The 20,693-nt window shown below is 42.6% G+C and overlaps 1 pseudogene; it reads left to right on the top strand.

Annotated features, from left to right (window-relative positions):
• The first annotated feature begins 4,417 nt into the window (after nt 1–4,417).
• Nucleotides 4,418–20,693, top strand: part of LOC127444735 (complement C3-like) — a 58,936-nt pseudogene continuing 42,660 nt past the window's right edge.

Below are 20,693 nucleotides of genomic sequence, written 5' to 3'. Positions count from 1 at the left end.
AGCTAATGACTGTAAGTATGAAAATTGTTTGGCTTGATGAGAACAATATATTTACCAAGTTGAAGACTCTAGGTGAAAATGGGGCTGAAACAGAGACCTTGTTACATGCCCATTTTAAAGGGGGTACTAGAACCCCCCTACACACCCATGTGTGAACTTTTGCCCAGTCATAATGGCCGACGACTCTGATGTGTGTGCAAAGTTTCATGAAATATTAAGCATGTCAAGTGCCTCAAAAACACCCAAATATAGGAAGAAAGGAATAAGCACAATTAATGTGTTGCCATGGTGACACTATTTAAGATATCAAATATCCCTTGACAATGTAATATCAGCAGTGTCTTGACATTATTCTAAATAATTTTGAAGCAATTCATGAAACATAAGAGGGCTATTTCAAAGTCTGATAAAAGTGCCATACTTCCTGCTGCCAGTTGGTGGCGCTATGACCTTGACCCAAAATAGTCACATCCATGTGATTAGCCCCCAAAACTAAACATACTTGTTAATTTTTATCTAAATCACACACTGCACACAGAAGATATGAAACACTTCCTGTTTCCTATTTTTCACCATTATTTTAATGCCTTGCCATGGCAGCACCATTCAAAATATCAAAAATCTGTTCACAATTTTGCATCTTCAATGTCTTGACATACTGTTGTCTAAATGTGGTAACAGTCCCATGAATCCCCTAGGAGGAATATTTAAAAGTTCAGAAACTGCAAATTTAACAATAATAACAATGAATGTGTTGCCATGGCAACACTATTTAAGATATCACATATCCCTTCAAGCATTTGTTTTGCCACTGTCAAACATGAAGGGAAGTGATGAGATTCCCTCTGATTTCCATTTGTTTTTTGTTTTTTATTTTTTTGTTTTTTTCTGAAAATTTGTGGGAATTATAAAAAATGGCAAGCTACTGCAAATAATGTGGACATTTGTTGAAACTGCAAGATCGCAAAATCGGTCGTGTCTAGAAGGGATCCCTCTTTCGCCAACTTCTCGCACATGCACAGACTGTTATGTATAGTCTAAGTATGTGTAACTGCATTCATCAGTTAACTGTGTTTATCAAAAGAATGACATTTAAATCATTTTAAGATGGCTGGCAAAATAGCAACATCATTCTCATGATACATGGCGTTTGAAGTCGCACAGCAAAGATGAGCGCTAGTAAATTATTATTTTAAATGGTCTGCATTGATAAAAAGTCATACTTGATCAATTCAAGTTCTAAAATAAATATTTAACATAATAAATTTTATAGCTTCATCTCTATGTGTGGTATTGTTGGTCATGAGATATTGTAAGTCAGTGGAGAAGTACAGCAATCAGTGCTGGTAAAAGGAGATTGACTGGGTGGTCTAATGGTAAATAATTTGAAGGGTTCTAATCTGCCCATATGAAACTTTATATTTTAATTAACAAAGATTTCATCCGCACCTCAGGGGTTGTATATCTTGAGTGGGGACACATTTGTTTGCATTTTTCTATGGGATTCGACTGGAAAAGTGCTCAAACTGCAGAAATCGCAGCAACGAGGAGCACTCGTTGCCCATTCTCAATTCACCAAGTACATCACTGTTGCATATATGTTGCTATCTTCTTTATACTGTATAATTAACACTTATGTTGTTTAAAATTAAAAGCAGTTCATGAGCATGCCCTTGTTATTTTGCTAGCCATCTTAAACGGATCTTTAACTTTTGATAAACATAGTTAACTGATGAATGTAGTTACACAGGCTTAGACTATACATAACGTACGAAAGAGGGATCACTTCTAGACATGACCAGCAAAATCGTGGAGGGACTGAGAAGTGGTATTTTGGGAATCATTCAACAATGGCGCTTGGCTGCACTCTATTTGACATTTCTGGTACTGCATCTGAACAAGTTAATTGCCACTCAGAACTGCGTTAAACTTATGGCTTTTATTTTCTAGTATTTTTACATTTCAGTTGATATTTCATTAGTTTTTATTTATATAAAAAATACAAATTTGTGCTGTACATTTTCATTAAAATAAACTTAAACTTCTATAGCTTTTTTTATTTCACTTTAAAAACTGCTTTCCCTTACACAATGAACTCCCATGGCAACAATATTTAAGATATCAAATATCCCTTTACAATTTTTCATCAGCAGTGACATTATTCTAAAGAAATTTGAAGCAATTCACATAAACACAGAAGGGTTATTTCAATGTCTGTTAAAACTGCCTTACTTCCTACTGCCAGTTGGTGGCGCTATGACCGTGACCCACAATAGCCACATAAATGTGATCAGCCTCCATTACAAAATGTACAGCTAAATTTTCATCAAAATCATACAATGCACACAGAAGTTATAAGAAACTTCCTGTTTCACATTTTTTCCCTTAATTTATTGCCTCGCCATTGCAACACCATTCAAAAGTCTGTTCGCAATTTAGTATCTTCAATGTCTTGGCATAATATTGCCTAAGTTTGATGCCAGTCACATGAATCCCCTAGGAGGAGTATTCTTAAGTTCAGGGCCTGCAATTTTCAAAAATGCACATTCAATCCAAAAAGGCTGACTTCCTGTTGGGTGGAGCTAATGACTGTAATTTTGAAAGTTGTCCGGCTTGATGAGAACAATATATGTAGCAAGTTTGGTGATTGTAGAAGAAACTGACCTCACCACTTTTGTCAAAAGGTGGCACTACAGAGCTCCCCAGCCACGCCCATTTGTTAAGGAGAGGAAGAAAGAACAGTTCACAGTCCAGATGCACTCTAAACAGATTAAGGTGATGTAGATCACAAAGTATGAGGGAATTATAATACAAAAATTAAAATAAGTAAATACAGAAGCAATGCCGTTGTGATGTAAAAATAAAGCGGAGCCGTACCTGGCATTCAGCTTCAGCAAAACTTGCCTGTCAGAGAGTCTAAAAAGGAAACACCCTAGTGTTATATACTGTATTTAACACATCCTTTATTAAAGTTCAAATAATAAGGAAGCAGGTTGTATAAATAAGCACAAACTCCGAAACTGGCATTTCTCTGTGCGGTCAGAGAAAAACAATGAGAAATAAGTCACATGAAAAACAGGAAGAGAGAGTTTCAAACTTCTCCCGGCTGATACACTGTCTCGCGCAGAGATGCTCATCACTTGTATGCACTTGCTGCAGCTAGATTATAACATGATGGCTCGTGACGTAGTGAATCATAACATGTGTCACGGTGTGTATCTTATCATGAAGAAAATTGCCGATACATAGATCTATTAAGAAGAGAGACTTTGTTTTTTGTAAGTTAAAGATGGATCAAAATCAAGTGAATAAAAGTGTGAGAGACTGTAGTGTTAGCCCATTATACAATGCAGAAAAGTTGTTTTTTGATTTGGCTTTTTTGGTTTGTTTTCCAATATAAATATCTAAAACTCCTTACACAGGGCTGTAGCAATCATTTCAAAAGTGAGGGGGACAGAACGATTAGTGCAAGACAAACATAAATATGTAAGATATATTTTTAAGGCTCTCAATCGATTATACATTTTTATTGAATTAATTACATGATTGACTAGTGAATTTTAACTTTTGCATTTACACATTTAGACACTTGCTGTATGAAAGACACAGCATAAACACATTTGCCCTGTGAAAAAGTGCGGGGGACGAACTTTGGTTTTATTGAAAGTGAGGGAAATATGTCCCCCATATCCCCGTGTATTCTACACCCATGTCCTTACGTACATTTACGTTAGGAGTTATACTGCAGAAGAAACATTTGTTATTGGAGAATGTTGAATATAATATTTAATATTTTTATATTTTAAAAATAAGATACATTTATTTGAGAAACAACATATAAGATATTTTGACTTGTTTCCAGAGAATGTATCTTGAATGTCTTTACTGCACTGGCAGAGGTATGAACAAGTGAAAAAATACACTTATATACAAAATTCATACTCTGAAAGCAAGTCTAAATATCTTATATGTTTCTTTTCAAGTAAATGTATCTTATTTTAAGGATTTTTAGATCATTTTAAATGGAAAACAAGACAAAAACATTTGATAACAATAGGATTTTTTGCAATGAATTCTTTTATGAATTAAACTTGATGATTTTGTTTTCTTTTAATTCAATGAATGTCATTTAGAGCCTTTTACAGCCTTTTCCACCACCTAAGTTATCGATATTGGGAAAAAAATCAAATTTTCTAACTGGTAGTGGTCATTAGACGAAGACAACATTTTGATAATTTTCATTGTCTTGCATCGGTGGATCATGGTTTGCCATTTCACCATTAGTTTACAAATTAGACAGGATTTAACAATATGGTGAAACTGGGTGGAGAACATTTTAGGCAACACTTTCCATTGAACTGTTGACAGTTGTTGCACAACACTAACATACATCAGTAGCCGTTCTTATTGCTCGATCATACTTTAATTACTCAATAATAAGTTCTAAGGGCAATGATATGGTCTTGAAATTAAAAGGGATTCAAGTGAATGATAAAAGCCTAACCGATTCTCATCTTTTAGTCACTAACACAGGCAGAGAAAGGAGCTGGTGGACACAATGCTTGTGGACCGAGTGACGCTGACTGTTGCTATTCTCTCCTTTCCTTTACTCACGTTATGTGACCCACTGTAAGTACTTAAACTTTTTGAAAACCTCCAAAAGGTAGTTGTATGTACCTGAAATTCATGAAAAATACCTAATGTGTCACGTTAGAAAAATATAAATATCCAAATTTACATTCACCTTCAAAGGTATGTTCTGTCAGCTCCTAATTTGCTGAGGGTGGGTTCCTCAGATAATGTGTTTGTGGAGGCTCAGGACTACTCAGGAAAAGACCTGGATGTGAAGATTTCTGTGAAAAACTTCCCACGCAAAAACATAGATATAGTGTCCAAATCGGTGAAATTGACGCACAACAACCATTTCCAGATCCTTACAGATATAAAGGTGAGACGTACTTGTCTTCATAACTTGATTGTTTTCATAAATTAGGGAGTTTGTTGCAACGGGACACTGGCCCTTTACTTACCCCAGGTTATTCCAGAGGGATTGTCCCTACAATTATTGATGTGGTCAACAAGAGGTATAAGCACTTACAAAATAATTCAGACAGTCTGTTGTATTTTTTGCAGATTCCTGGTGATAAAAACTTCTTCACTGATGATCCTCTGCAGAAGCAGTATGTGTATCTACAGGCTCACTTTCCATCCAACATTCTGGAGAAAGTGGTCATGGTCTCTTTCCAGTCTGGATATATATTCTTACAAACAGACAAGCCCCTCTACACACCTGCTAGCAAAGGTAAGATTGTGCATCACACCCTGTGAATTGTAACAACCGAAAGAAAACTGTATTATTATCATATTTGAAGAAGGCTGGTGTAAACTGTGCTAGAATGCTGTGATTGCCAGTAATGGCTGGTAGAGAACACCATGCCAAACTTGCTTTCCTAATATACAGTATGTTCATTTTATCATCACATATTGCTGAAGTTCTTTTTGCATACATGGCTTAGGCATATTTGTGTGTATGCATTTGCTTTTACAGTACAGCTGTAGTGTAACTTCTAGAAATTAACACAATTGTTTATTCTCCAGTTAATTACAGGATCTTCTCATTAACTCCTGATCAACATTCATGTGATGGAAGTTCAATCTCAGTTGAAATCATGGTAGTGAAAACCAAATATTCTTTCTGCCATACATTAAATCATTGCACCCCTTTTGTGCAGTAACAAACTGCTTCGGTATGGTCTTCCCAACTAACTTCCATTTGCATTTTGACTGTTTCACAAGAATCCACAGGGCATCACACTCAAGAGAGATACATTCGTACCTATTGGAGGGATCAAGACTGACACATTTCCTTTACCTGAACTAGCCAGGTTTGTTCATTGTGTCAAGTGCAACATTTGATAATTCAACAGGCTCACTGTGGGGGCCAGTTCCCCTCTGGCTAAACAACATGAATATAATGCCAATATTACTTATATATAGTGCAAGTCATGTTTTAAAATTATTAAACTAAGTAAGTGTTAAGGGTCAGTGTTTAAACAAAGATTTTGTATGAACTGTAAGATTAATGACTAATGTCTTTGTAGTCAATCCTGGATTTACTGCAGAAGTTCACATAGATGCATTGTCCTTTGTTAGTTGACTGATGAAGGCATTTGTTGGCAATTAATTGAGAGTCTGTGTATTCCATTATAAGAGTGTAGACCATCATTAGACCGAGGTGATGCAGGCAGAGATCAGTTAGGTGCATCGCAGTTCAACCTGGCCGGTAATTTTGGTGAGGTCTAGGTTTAGGCACTGGCATATGAAGTATTCCATGTCTTATGGTTGGAGTTGGCATCCGTTCATCCTATGAAGTCCATCGTAATAGACTGAAGTGATGTTTAGCTGGCACCGGCTGCTATTAGTCATCATCACTCAGTGACACATAGCAGTGGAGTCCAACATGAAGCAGGAATGGAGCTGGATCCAGCCGGTTCTGGTGACCTCAGGATAGGAGTCCCGAGGTTAAGACAGGGAAACAAATAGAATAATATTAACATAGATGCCATTCAATTTATTGCAGAGTTATAGATCACGATCAATGTATCTGGTTTCTGGTTCCGGCTGACCTAACTAAAGCAGCCTAATTGTGAGTTGAAGAATAAATGAGGTGTATACCTGGTTAAATAGATGAGTCTTTAGTCTAGACTTAAACTGAGTGAGTGTGTCTGCATCTCGAACAGTGTTAGGGAGACTATTCCATAGTTTAGGAGCCAAATATGAAAAGGATCTGCCTCCTTTTGTGGATTTTGATATTCTAGGAACTATTAACAGGCCAGAATTTTGCGATCATAATGAACATGATGGAATATAGCATGGTAGAAGGTCACTTAAGTACTGCGGAGCTAGACCATTCAAAGCTTTGTACGTAGTTAACGGAATTGTAAAATTTATACTACATTTAAAAGGTAGCCAATGTAACGATGATAAAATGGGGCTAATATGATCATATTTCTTGGTTCTAGTCAGCACTCTGGCTGCTGCATTTTGAACCAATTGAAGTTTATTTATTGATCTTGCTGGACATCCTCCCAGTAATGCATTACAATAATCTAGTCTTGAGGTCATGAACGCATGAATTAGTTTTTTCGGTATCAGCAACAGAAAGCATGTGTCGTAATTTAGCAATATTTCTTAGGTGGAAGAATGCTGTTCTACAAACATTGGTAATTAGATTTTTAAAGGACAGATTGGTTTCAAATATAACACCTAAGTTCTTCGCTGTTGAAGACGATGTAACAGTATATTTATCGAGAGTCAAATGATATTTTAGCGGCTTATTTTTAGAGGTTTTTGGTCCAATAATTAGTACCTATGTTTTGTCGGAATTGAGTAGAAGGAAATTTCTGACCATCCAATCTTTTATTTCATTGATACACTCTGCTAATTTGGAGAATTGTGAAATCTCATCAGGTTTTGAAGAATTATAAAGTTGGGTATCGTCGGCATAACAGTGGAAACTTATTCCACGATTCCTGATAATATCTCCCAGGGGAAGCATATACAGGGAGAAAAGCAGAGGCCCTAAAACTGATCCTTGTGGCACTCCATACTTTACTTTTGTTTGGTTTGACAATTCCTCATTTACACAGACAAAGTGGTAGCGGTCTGCTAAATAGCACCTAAACCATGCTAATGCAACTCTACAAATGCCAACATAATTCTCTAGCCTATTCAAGAGAATGTCTTGATCTATCATGTCGAATGCAGCACTAAGATCTAAAAGCACTAGAAGTGAAATGCAGCCGCGATCAGATGATAAGAGCAAGTAAGTTGTAACTCTGATAAGTGCAGTCTCTGTATTATGATGGGGCCTAAATCCTGACTGAAATTGTTCATATATACTATTTCTCTGTAGAAATGAACATATTTGGGAGGATACTACCTTTTCTAGTATTTTCGACATAAACGGGAGATTTGAAATCAGTCTATAATTAGCCAGTTCACCAGGATCAAGTTGTGGCTTCTTAATAAGCGGTTTGATAACTGTCATTTTAAAGTTTCTTGGGACATGTCCTAAGGATAGTGAGGAGTTATTAATATTAAGAAGAGGTTCTGAGATTACAGGGATGGTATTGGATCTAACATCCATGTTGTGGCTTTTGATGTTTTGATAAATTTTGTTAGCTCTTCATGACCTATGACAGCAAAGGATTGAAGGTGCGTGTGAGGAAAATTATGAGACACTGTTTTCTGAGGTACTGTGACAGATGATTGCATAATTCCAATTTTATTTCTGATTATTTCAATTTTATCAGTAAAGAAATTCATGAAGTTATTACTATTGTGCTGCGACGGAATATCTGGTTCTGTTGAGGTTTTATTCCTAACCAATTTAGCCACAGTACTGAATAAACACCTAGGATTGTTGTGGTTATTTTCTATGAGTTTGCTAAAATATGCTGACCTGGCAGCTTTTAGTGCCTGTCTGTAGCTACAGACACTATCCTTCCATGAACTGCGAAATACCTCTAATTTTGTATTCTTCCACTTGCGCTCCATTTTCCGAGCTGCTCTCTTGAGAGCATGAGTGTGATCATTGTACCATGGTGCAGGGCTTTTTTCTTTAATTTTCTTTAAACTTATCAAGTGTAACATTAAGATACGACATCATGTACACTTTCCACTTCTTGAAGCTTCTCTATGTTAATGTATCACATGATTCACCTGTGATTCCCATGTACTTATTTACAGCCTAAACCTGACCTGAAGCGATGATTTCATGTTGGAGCTCGTCTATCCGTCTTAAAATCCGTTAAAATGCTCTAAATATTGGTGTCATATCATAGAAATTCCTGATAGACTTACGGGACATGTTTGTAGGCTATATTGATTTTATTTTCATTTCTTTTAATGTTGCAATTTGTATTTATTATTCAATGCTTGACATTTCACATTTTGCTTGCCACCCCTTGCCACCATAAACAATTGTTATACATGAACAGACAAACAGAAATTTCATGCAGATATTAATATCTGAAATACTAGGAGAAACCAAAGTTAACAACATATTCCACAGTTAATGTAGCCGTTAATGTAGCCTACATATTCAGCTTCATCTGGTAAGACAAAAAAAATAAAAATAAAAAGAGTAAAATAATATTTAAAAAAAAAATAATAATAATAATAATTATTATTATTATTATTATTATTATTATTATTAGGCTATTATTATGAAAAGGCATATTTTATTATTAGAAACTATAAATGTAAGATTAATGCTTAAAAATGGGAGTTTCATTTAGTTTTGGCACACTTACGGTTTAAGCCCTGCCTACACGCGGTACTATCCAAATACAGAGACAGATACAGATAATGTTGTCGTATGAACAGATACAGATACAAATATAGATAATAGCTTTGCTGCACACCCCTACTGTTTACTAAATCTAAATCTACTTTTACTGTATTTGGTTGTTCATTTAATATGGCTTACAATTTACTGGTCATCTTTTGAAGCTCTGGGATTTGGAAGTTGACAGCAATGTACACAAATACTGCCCAAAAGAACTTCACTGCTGAATTTGAAGTCAAGGATTATGGTAATGTTCTTCCCTCCTCTTGAAAACAAATGATTATATTGGTAACATTGTGTGAAAATTAAAGAACAGGAATTGCTGAACTGTTTTTATTTATTTATTTATTTATTTATTGTTTTTTTTGCAGCACTGCCCAGCTTTAAAGTTACCTTAAATCCAAGCAAACCATTCTTCTATGTCAATGAGGACTCTCTAAAAGTAGACATAACTGCTAAGTATGACAAACTGAATGCTGTCTGATTTTGTTTTTTGTTTTTTTCCTAGTATGTTTTTTCTGGTATACAATATATTAGATATATTTTAATGGTGTAAAGTATCCACAACATTGTATAGTGATTTGATTATCACAAGAGTATTCGTAAATGTTTGACATTATACATGATAATTGTTTTTTTTTTATTAGGTACTTGTTTGGTAAAAATGTGAATGGAGGTGCATTTGTGGTGTTTGGTGTGATAGACAACGAGAGAAAAATAAGCATTGCTGGCTCTCTGCGAAGGGTTCAGGTGAGTATCACAGAGTTTTGACAGATCTGTGTTTTAAAAGTTGAGTTATGCTCATGTAAAGTACCAGACTGAAAACACCTTCACTGTGCACTTACTTGAGCGCAGGACTTTTGAGAGTTTAGTGTAATGGTGCATGAGAAAATACACTTTACAAAAGTCACATTTTACTGTACATAGATACTAATATAAAGCACTTCCCGAACAGAGTTTGTCTACAAAATCTTTATCTTATATATGCCAAGACAAGAAGTGCCTATTTCTACTAGGAATGTGCATGAGTAATCGAATAATCGAGTACTCATTCACCTTTAAATATTTGACTAGTAAAAACACTGCTCGAATACTGCATTCGGCTTAACTTTGTGCTTTTGCCTGCCATAGGCAACAAAGAAACTGATTCTCTCACCTTAATCTTGCTGTTACTACTAAAAAATTTAGATTGGTGCTGTGGATACATGACATTGTTAAAGGAATATTTGTTTTTTATGTGTTAGATTACTCTACTACAAAATTACTCTACATGTCCATCACAAATATTTACATCTGACACTTCTGAGTCCCCTCCTGGAGACAAAAAGAAAACAATTTAAAGGGATAATTCACCCAAAACTGTACATTCTCTCATCATTTACTCACCCTCATGCCATCCCAGATGTGTATGACTTTCTTTCTTCTGCAGAACACAAATGAAGATTTTTAGAAGAATATCTCAGCTCTGTAGGTCCATACAATGCAAGTGAATGGGTACCAACTTTCTGAAGCTCCAAAAGGCACATATAGCCATCATAAAAATAATCCATGCGATTCCAGTGGATTAATTAATGTCTTCTGAAGCAAAGCAGAAGGTGTAAGAAATAGATCAGTATTTTTTATTATTTTTTACTAAAAATGTTCACTTCCGGACAGCTTGAGGTTTGTATGTTGACAAGGGTGAAGTTCAAGCTGCCTCTCGCAAAAGATACCTCTGCATAGAGATTCATATGTAGATCCCTTATTAGCAGCTTTTTCTATGGGCTGCAATACTGTTACCACACAAAAGGAGTTTATGCAGTGGTAACTCGGTCTGAGGCATCTTGTCCACTCACTCACTTGCATTCAAACCGATTCAAACAGCTCTCCTTGTTCACCATTCCAAAATGGCGCCGCAGTTGACATATGATTCTCTATGCTCCTGTGTTGTAAACAACACTGCACTTCCGGTTTTTTGTTTTTTTCGGATTTCACGCATCAGTTATTTCATGAACTTGCCAACGTGCTTGAGACCTCGACCCATGTGAATTTTTTGTAAAAAATGTTTTAAATATTGATCGATTTCTTAAACACACCTAGAGCTTCGCTTCAGAAGACATTCATTAATACACTGGAGTCATATGGATTACGTTTATGGTGGCTATAACTGCTTTTTAGAGCTTCAGAATTTTGGCGCCCATTCACTTGCATTTTATGGAGCTACAGAGCTGAAATATTCTTCGAAAAATCTTTGATTGTGTTCTGCAGAAGAAAGTCATGCACATCTGGGATAGCATGAGGGTGAGTAAATGATGAGAGAATTTTCAGTTTTGGGTGAACTAATCCTTTATGCCCTTTTCCGGCGAAATGTTCATTTTTTTTACACAACAGCCATCTCTCAATAACTCACAGTCAGTTCCATCTCTCCCACGTACGTCAGATATACATGCAACTGCTTTAAATCACTGATATTAGCTCTCTAGCATTACCAGCTTAGGTATTTCAAAGCTAAACTACATGGATTGAGATCTGATGTGACTTTTTGTCTGTCTGTAGATTTATGGTGGAGAAGGAAAAGCGGAACTGACAAGCCAAATGATCAAAGGAACCTTCCCAGACATCAACCAGCTTGTCGGGAAATCTATTTACATTTCAGTCAGTGTTTTAACAGAAACTGGTGAGAGCCAAACAGAACTGAGTCTATATGTCTGGTCACTTCCTATTAGAAAACTCATAGATATGTAGGTGATACTGACACATTTAAAGATTGCTCATCATAAGGTGGACACTAGCAAGCTCGCTGTCTGTGCATGTTAAATGAATATAAAATTCCTTTGTGCTACCTCTATTCACAAAACTATTTGCTTACTGCTCTGCATTGAGCTATTCTTAAAGATGCAATGCATATTGCTCCATGATTTATTGGAAATAAACAAAACAACATACAAGTCATTGATACACAGTAACACTACACTCACATAAATCCCATTTTTACCTGAAGACTGAAAGATTGAAGAGTATAATACTACTAATAGTAATCTAGAATAATCCTAGGGATGAAAAATTGGAAGTTGTTCACTTGGGAGCACTCCTTCAAGTCTCAGGAATTGATTGATGCTTGTGTTTTCAGGCAGTGAAATGGTAGAAGCTCACAGGAGAGGTATTCAGATTGTGACATCACCGTACACCATCCACTTCAAAAGAACGCCACAATACTTCAAACCTGGCATGCCCTTTGATATCTCGGTATGAAACATAGACTATAAGTAAAAAAATCCTGAATGCTATAATGGTAACCAGTTTAACGTGGATAATAAAATTGTGGATTATTAATTCGTTGAATCCAGTGAGCTAAATTACATTATGCTGTTGTTTTAATGTTTCTTGTTTTGTTTTTTTTGTTCTTGTGGTCTGGGTTTTTCCAAAAGGTCTATGTTACAAATCCTGACCAGACACCTGCTGAAAATGTGAAAGTGGAGGTCAACTTTGGAGCGGTCAGTGGTCTAACCAAAGCCAATGGCATTGCGAAGGCTACCATCAATTCTCAGGAAGGATCTTCGACACTGGAGATCACTGTAAGACCTGGCATCTCAACTGCACTGATGTTCAGTCAGCTTCATTGTGGAATAGTGGGAGAGGATTCAAATACTGAACTATTCGTTTAGGGTTGTTTGTGTACAGTGTACAGGCTTGGGGAGTAACGGAATACTTTTAATCAGGACACAAAAAACGTGTAACTGTAATCCATTACAGTTACATAAAAACTCAACGTATTCAGATTACAGTTGCATTTGGTAAAAATTGGAATTACTAGCAGGATTAAAATTTGCAATATATATAAAAAATAAACAAAACACGTCAAACCATTAAAAGAGCTGTTTCATCGCAATGGCCACTGGAGAAATATTATAATTTTTGTGGAACTTCCAACATTCTTGTTACTTCAATGAAGAAAAGGGAAACAATATTACAGTTCAGTGCAATTTATACCTTCCAGCTGTGAAGATGCAGTGTTTTTCCAAGGATCCGATACATAATTTACAGAAGCATTTGAAGGCAAGACCCATGCGTAAATCATGTTAGCTAGGATAGCTAAAAATAATCATAAGTGTTCCCTAATTTCGCCATCAGACCACCTTTTGATTGTTTTCGCTGGAACAGGAATAGAAGCAGAGAAATGACCACTCCCCCTGGCGAACAGCCAGTATTCCGCTACACCGGACACCAAAACTTTAGTGTGTCAAAACTTTAGTGTGACTTCTCATTTCCATTCTAACTTCAGTTGAAACTCTAAAATTGTTCTCTGAAATGAGTCCATGCTGCAGTGACAACTGTAATTGGGACAGCATTTCTTTTTTTTCTTTGTTGAAAAAAATCCAAATTGTACACATGAATACCAAATGAATTGAAAATGTAATTAAGTTCTTAGGGGAAAAGTGCAATGTATAATTTATCTGATGTTGATTCTTATTATAAATGTATCATTAAGAAGTTCAAAAGTTGAAAACTCATAGAAATTAGGATTAAATAAATCAAGACACTAAAAAGGTTTAGATTTATTTTTATCTATTCTTTAAAACAAGATTTTTTATTTTATTTTTTCTTCATTCAAATCCTCTTTAAACATAAACAGAATCACCCATAAATGTTAGCTGATGATGTTTGACTGTGGATCATGAGCAAGCAGAGGACAGACACTGGAGGCACTGCATTAATAATAATAATAATGATGATGATGGTGATAAAGAAGATCTACCTATTGCAGTCGGAGGTTCATGAATGGTCAGTGTCAATTAGTCTACATGCTAACTGCAATACATGACAAAATTCAGCTTTGTAGTGTTTTACAAGACATAATTCAGTGCATCTGTTCTAACTGTATTTGCTTGATGAGAAAATAAACTATTTTCTGTAACAGATCACCTGATTTGGTTAAAAATGCGGAGTTGTTCTATATTTGAACACATTCTGTTTTCCTATTAAGGAGGCAGTGTGCCTGTTTTTCATGTTTTTTTTTTTTTTTTTTCTTATACTGTACATAATAATAGCTACATCACTCATAACATTATTCAAATATGGTTTGTTTGCATTCAGAAGGCATAATTAATAGTCTTGGAGAAAATATTGCTTTTCTCTTGACTTTATTCACATATGCCATCTTGAGGTAATCAAAAAGTAACAAAAAGTAATCTGATTACATTACTTTCCTATTGTGGTAACTGGATTAAGTTACTGAATACATTTTTTACTAAGTAATATGTATTTGTAACGGATTACATTTGAAAAGTAACCCTCTCAACCCTGACAGTGTAGCATGTGTCTAAATTAGGGCTGTCGATTTAACACGATAATTCAGTGCGAATGATTATTTAAAAAAATTAATTGTAGTAAAATGAACACAGTTAACCATGTCGCCGGACCATACGTAATATGGTCTATACCTAACAGCGGAGCAATTCAACCTTGAAGAACCACCTGTTTTCAGCTGGGGGCAGTAAGCGAAACGTCATGGTTACTGGTGTAACCTCCGTTCCCTGATGGAGGGAACGAGACGTTGGTGTCGATGTAGTGACACTAGGGGTCACTCTTGGGAGCCCGAGACACCTCTGGTCTTTGAAAAAAGGCCAATGAAAATTGGCGAGTGGTATTTGCATGCCACTCCCCCGAACATACGGGTATAAAAGGAGCTGGTATGCAACCACTCATTCAGGTTTTACGCTGAGGAGCCGATATAAGGTCCGGCCATTTCAGCGGGTAGTTCAGCGTTGTGGCAGGAGGGACCAACGTCTCGTTCCCTCCATCAGGGAACGGAGGTTACACCAGTAACCATGACGTTCCCTATCTGTCACTCACTCGACGTTGGTGTCGATGTAGTGACACTAGGGGTCCCTATACAAAACGCCACAAGGCTGAACTGTGTTACGTGAACTGGCGGTGTGTGGTGGGCAGACTTGCTGTGTGCCTCATAGCCAGCGCACCAGGTCGACACGTAACCTCCCCCAACACAGTTATGAGTGTCGAACGGCCCTACTTGGGGACAAGTCGACTACCCAAAGATAGAGACGGGCTTAACCCAGTCGTGGCCTCTTTTCCCCTTCTCTTTTTCCACTCCCTAAAAAAGAAGGGGGATTATCCGACTGGGCCGCCAGGTCTAGTCGGGGGGTGTCCCTCCCAAGGGGAGGACACTGCGGAGACCACACCTCGCCCCAAGAGGGGGGGATATTTAAGTGGAAGAATACATCACATGGTCTTTCCAACCATGTGGAGAGCCTTCAAGGTAGATCCTGCCCAATGGGGGAGGAGGTACTACAACATGGAGACTGGGGCAGAGGGACTCTGCCCAAGGAAGACGCCGTTTGCCAGCAGGGAAACGAGCTAGCGGAAGATATAGATCGCATGGGGTTAGCCTTACAGGGAACCGCCACATGCGGAGCACCTACCCCAGCACAGGGCTCGGAGGAAATCAACCAGGAAACAACTTTTGTGAACACTACTGGGAATTAACAGCGCACGTCTTCAGCTCAAAAGGAGGTGGGAGGCGCTATGTGCAAGTGATACACCCGGCCAGCTATCCCGGGCTTATCCACTTGTGTTGCGTGCCACTACCTGGGACGAAACCGGTTCCACCCGGAGGTTGTAGAACCTTGCAAAGGTGTTGGGTGTTGCCCAGCCCGCTGCTCTACAAATGTCTGTTAGAGAGGCACCTCTGGCCAGAGCCCAAGAAGCCGCTACACCCCTGGTAGAATGGGCCCGTAGCCCTACCGGGGGCGGCATGTCTTGGGCGAGATATGCCATAGATATGGCATCAACAAGCCAGTGGGCGATCCTCTGCTTGGAGACAGCGCTTCCTTTCCGCTGTGCACCGAAGCAGACAAAGAGCTGCTCAGAGAGTCTAAAGCTCTGCGTGCGATCCAAATAGATGCGCAAAGCACGCACCGGACACAGCAACGCCAGGGCTGGGTCTGCCTCCTCCTGGGGCAGCGCTTGCAGGTTCACCACCTGGTCCCTAAAAGGAGTGGTGGGAACCTTGGGCACATAGCCCGGTCGGGGTCTCAGGATCACGTGAGAATAACCCAGACCGAACTCTAGGCACGTTTCGCTGATAGAGAACGCTTGCAGGTCACCTACCCTCCTGATGGAAGTGAGCGCAGTCAGGAGGGCAGTCTTCAGGGAGAGTGCCTTCAGCTCGACTGACTGCAAAGGCTCAAAGGGGGCTCTCTGTAGGCCCTGAAGAACTACGGAGAGGTCCCATGAGGGAACGAAGAGCGGTCTGGAGGGATTCAGCCTCCTAGCGCCTCTTAGGAACCTGATGATCAGATCGTGCTTCCCTAAGGACTTACCCTCAACTGCGTCGTGGTGTGCTGCTATGGCAGCAACGTACACCTTCAAGGTGGAAGGGGACAGCCTCCCTTCCAACCTCTCCTGCAGGAAGGAAAGCACTGATCCGACTGCGCATCTCTGGGGGTCTTCGTGTCGAGAAGAACACCACTTAGCGAACAGAGACCACTTCAAGGCATACAGGCGCCTCGTAGAGGGGGCCCTAGCCTGAGTGATCGTGTCTACCACCGCGGGTGGTAGGCCACCTAGGTCTTCCGCGTCCCGTCCAGGGGCCAGACATGGAGATTCCAGAGGTCTGGGCGCGGGTGCCAGAGGGTGCCCCGTCCCTGAAAAAGAAGGTCCTTCCTCAGGGGAATTTGCCAGGGGGAGCTGTCGCGAGGAGCGTGAGGTCCGAGAACCATGTCTGGGTGGGCCAGTAGGGCGCTACCAGGATGACCTGCTCTTCGTCCTCCCTGACCTTGCACAGTGTCTGTGCAAGTAGGCTCACTGGGGGAAATGCGTATTTGCGAATGCCAGGGGGCCAGCTGTGTGCCAATGCGTCTATGCCGAGAGGAGCCTTGGTGAGGGCGTACCAGAGCGGGCAGTGGGAGGATTCTTGGGAGGCGAACAGGTCCACCTGAGCCCGACCGAATCGACTCCAAATCAGCTGGACCACCTGGGGGTGGAGTCTCCACTCTCCCCTGCGGGGAACCTGCCGTGACAGCGCGTCCGCTGTAACGTTGAGGTTGCCCGGGATATGAGTGGCTCGCAGCGACTTGAGGTGCTGCTGACTCCGGAGGAGGAGACGGCGGGCGAGTTGTGACATACAGCGGGAGCGCAGACCGCCTTGGCGGTTGACATATGCTACCGCTGCCGTGCTGTCTGTCCGAACTAGCACGTGCTTGCCCTGGATCAACGGCCGGAACCTCCGCAGGGCGAGCAGAATTGCCAGTAACTCGAGGCAGTTGATGTGCCAACGCAGCCGCGGACCCGTCCAGAGGCCGGTGGCTGCGTGCCCGTTGCAAACAGCGCCCCAGCCCGTCTTGGAGGCGTCTGTCGTGACCACGATGCGCCTGGAGACCAGTTCTAGAGGAACACCTGCTCGTAGAAACGAGAGGTCGGTCCAAGGGCTGAAAAGACGGTGACAGACCGGTGTAATGGCCACGCGGTGTGTCCCGTGGTGCCATGCCCGTCTCGGGACTCGAGTCTGGAGCCAGTGCTGAAGCGGCCTCATATGCATCAACCCGAGCGGGGTGGCCACCGCCGAGGATGCCATATGCCCCAGGAGCCTCTGAAAAAGTTTCAGTGGAACCGCTGTTTTCTGTTTGAACGCCTTCAAACAGGCCAGCACCGACTGGGCGCGCTCGTTCGTAAGGCGCGCCGTCAGAGAGACTGAGTCCAACTCCAAACCGAGAAAAGAGATGCTCTGAACCGGGAGGAGCTTGCTCTTTTCCCAGTTGACCCGAAGCCCTAGTCGGCTGAGGTGCGAGAGCACCAGGTCCCTGTGTGCGCATAACACGTCTCGAGAGTGAGCTAAGATTAGCCAGTCGTCGAGATAATTGAGAATGCGAATGCCTACCTCCCTTAACGGGGCAAGGGCAGCCTCTGCGATCTTCGTAAAGACGCGAGGAGACAGGGACAGGCCGAAAGGGAGGACTTTGTACTGATACGCCCGACCCTCGAACGCGAACCGCAGGAAGGGTCTGTGTCGAGGAAGGATCGAGATGTGAAAGTACGCGTCCTTCAGGTCTACCGCCGCGAACCAATCCTGATGCCGGACGCTCGCTAAAATGCGTCTTTGCGTCAGCATCTTGAACGGGAGTCTGTGTAAAGCCCGGTTCAGTACTCGCAGGTCCAAGATTGGCCGCAACCCACCGCCTTTCTTCGGTACGATGAAGTAGGGGCTGTAAAACCCTTTCTTCACCTCAGCTGGAGGGACAGGTTCTATCGCGCCCTTTCGTAGGAGGGTAGCGATTTCCGCGCGCAGAGTAACAGCGTTTTCGCCCTTGACGAAGGTGAAGTGAGTACCGCTGAACCTGGGCGGGCGCCTGGCGAACTGAATCACGTAGCCGAGTCGGACGGTCCGGATCAACCACCGCGACGGATTGGGAAGTGCAAGCCATGCGTCCAAATTCTGTGCGAGGGGAACCAAGGGGACAACATCGTCGGACGTACCGGCAGGTGGGGCCTCGCGGCGGGGTGGAGCGCGAGGTGCCACAGCACGTCGTGGCCGTGCTGAGTCTAGGGACATCAAAGCACTTACCTGGCTCCTTGTGACCACCCCCGGAACAGCCTGGGACGGGGGAGGAAGAGGCCTGTCCTCGCGACCCGTGGAGGCTGTCACATCGGGGGTGGATTTGTGCCACAGCTGGGCGCTCAGGGGCGAAAAGGGCACCGCTGGAGCGCCAATCCTGCAAGATAAAGCCCGTGGACGGTAGTCGTGGTGACGACCGTACACAGCGGGTATGTGACCCAGGGAGGAAGGAAGCCGCTCTTTTGTTGAACTGTTGGGTACCGCAGCCACTTGGGCGTACGGCGAAATCAAACGAAAAGGCAACAAAAGATTTTCCACCCGGCCCTCCACCGGGGGATGGAGTGGTCTTTCTACCAGCTCCAGGTGAGTGGGTTCCCTCGTCCCTGGGTTGTCCGTCTCAGGGGCGCCTCGAAGACCTCCGTGGGTTCTTCGGTGCCGGCTGAGAGACGGGTGGCGTCGGCTTCCTGCGGTGGGCTCCACGCCGGGGCCGGGCCGGAGGGGCGGGCTGCGGCGGAGCCGGTGCAGTCACCGCAGGGGGACGCCCTTGGCGACGAGCAGACGGGGTGCGGGGTCTTGAGCCGCGCCGGGGCAGGATGTGCTGGATTGCCTCCGTCTGCTGCTTTACCGTCGAGAACTGCTGGGCAAAGTCCTCAACGATGTCGCCAAATAGGCCCGCCTGGGAAATGGGGGCAGCAATGAACCGTGTCTTGTCGGCCTCGCCCATCTCGACCAGGTTGAGCCACAGGTGGCGCTCCTGGACCACTAGTGTGGCCATCGTCCGCCCAAGAGACCGCGCTGTGACCTTCGTCGCCCGGAGGGCGAGGTCGGTCGCCGAGCGCAGTTCCTGCATCAAATCTGGGGCGGAACTACCCTCATGCAGTTCTTTCAGTGCCTTGGCTTGGTGGACCTGCAGGAGAGCCATGGCGTGCAGGGCAGAGGCAGCTTGTCCAGCAGCGCTGTAGGCCTTGGCCGTCAGGGACGACGTGAGCCTACAGGGCTTGGAGGGGAGCTTAGGGCGTCCACGCCAGGTGGCGGCGCTCTGCGGGCATAAGTGCACTGCGAGCGCCTTATCCACCGGGGGAATCGCCGTATAGCCCCTGGCCGCCCCGCCATCGAGGGTAGTGAGAGCGGGGGAACTGTGGAGCCGGGTTCGGGCAGTAAAAGGTGCCTCCCACGACTTCGTCAGCTCCTCATGCACCTCCGGGAAGAATGGCACTGGAGCGGGGCGCGGCCGGTCTGAGCGGCGCCGCGAGCCCAGAAACCAATCATCAAGCCGCGAGGGTTCAGGGGAGAGCGGAGGGTTCCACTCTAGCCCGACGCTCGCGGCCGCCCGGGAAAGCATGTCCGTCATTTCGGCGTCGGCCTGTAACTGGGCGACCGTCCCCGAAGGGGAAGCCCAGCTGAGGCTTCTGCGTCCGACTGGACAAGCCCGCTCTCCGACGCTGCGCTCGAAAGCTCATCATCTTCGCGGGCCTCGAACGAGAAGCCAGACTCGCCGTGCGACGAGCCGGCGAACTCATCCGGAAGCCCGATTGGGGCAGACGAGCGTGCTGGGGAATGGGAGGTCCGCGGGGGGGAACCCGGCGGAGGCGATCCCATTGAGGTCCCCAAATAGCCCCCAGCGCCAGCCGCGCTGACCTCAAACCCGTAGGTAGGAGGACCAAGGCGGGGAGCCGCTGGGGTGGCTTGCTTTCTTACAAAAGCAAGCCGCGACCGCAACGTTGCCATGGTCATGTTCTTGCAGTGAGAACATGAGCCATTCATAAACGCTGCCTCCGTGTGGGTCGCGCC

This window comes from Myxocyprinus asiaticus, chromosome 8 (assembly GCF_019703515.2).
Source record: "Myxocyprinus asiaticus isolate MX2 ecotype Aquarium Trade chromosome 8, UBuf_Myxa_2, whole genome shotgun sequence".
Classification (NCBI taxonomy): domain Eukaryota; kingdom Metazoa; phylum Chordata; class Actinopteri; order Cypriniformes; family Catostomidae; genus Myxocyprinus; species Myxocyprinus asiaticus.
This window is presented reverse-complemented; position numbering and strand designations above follow the sequence as displayed.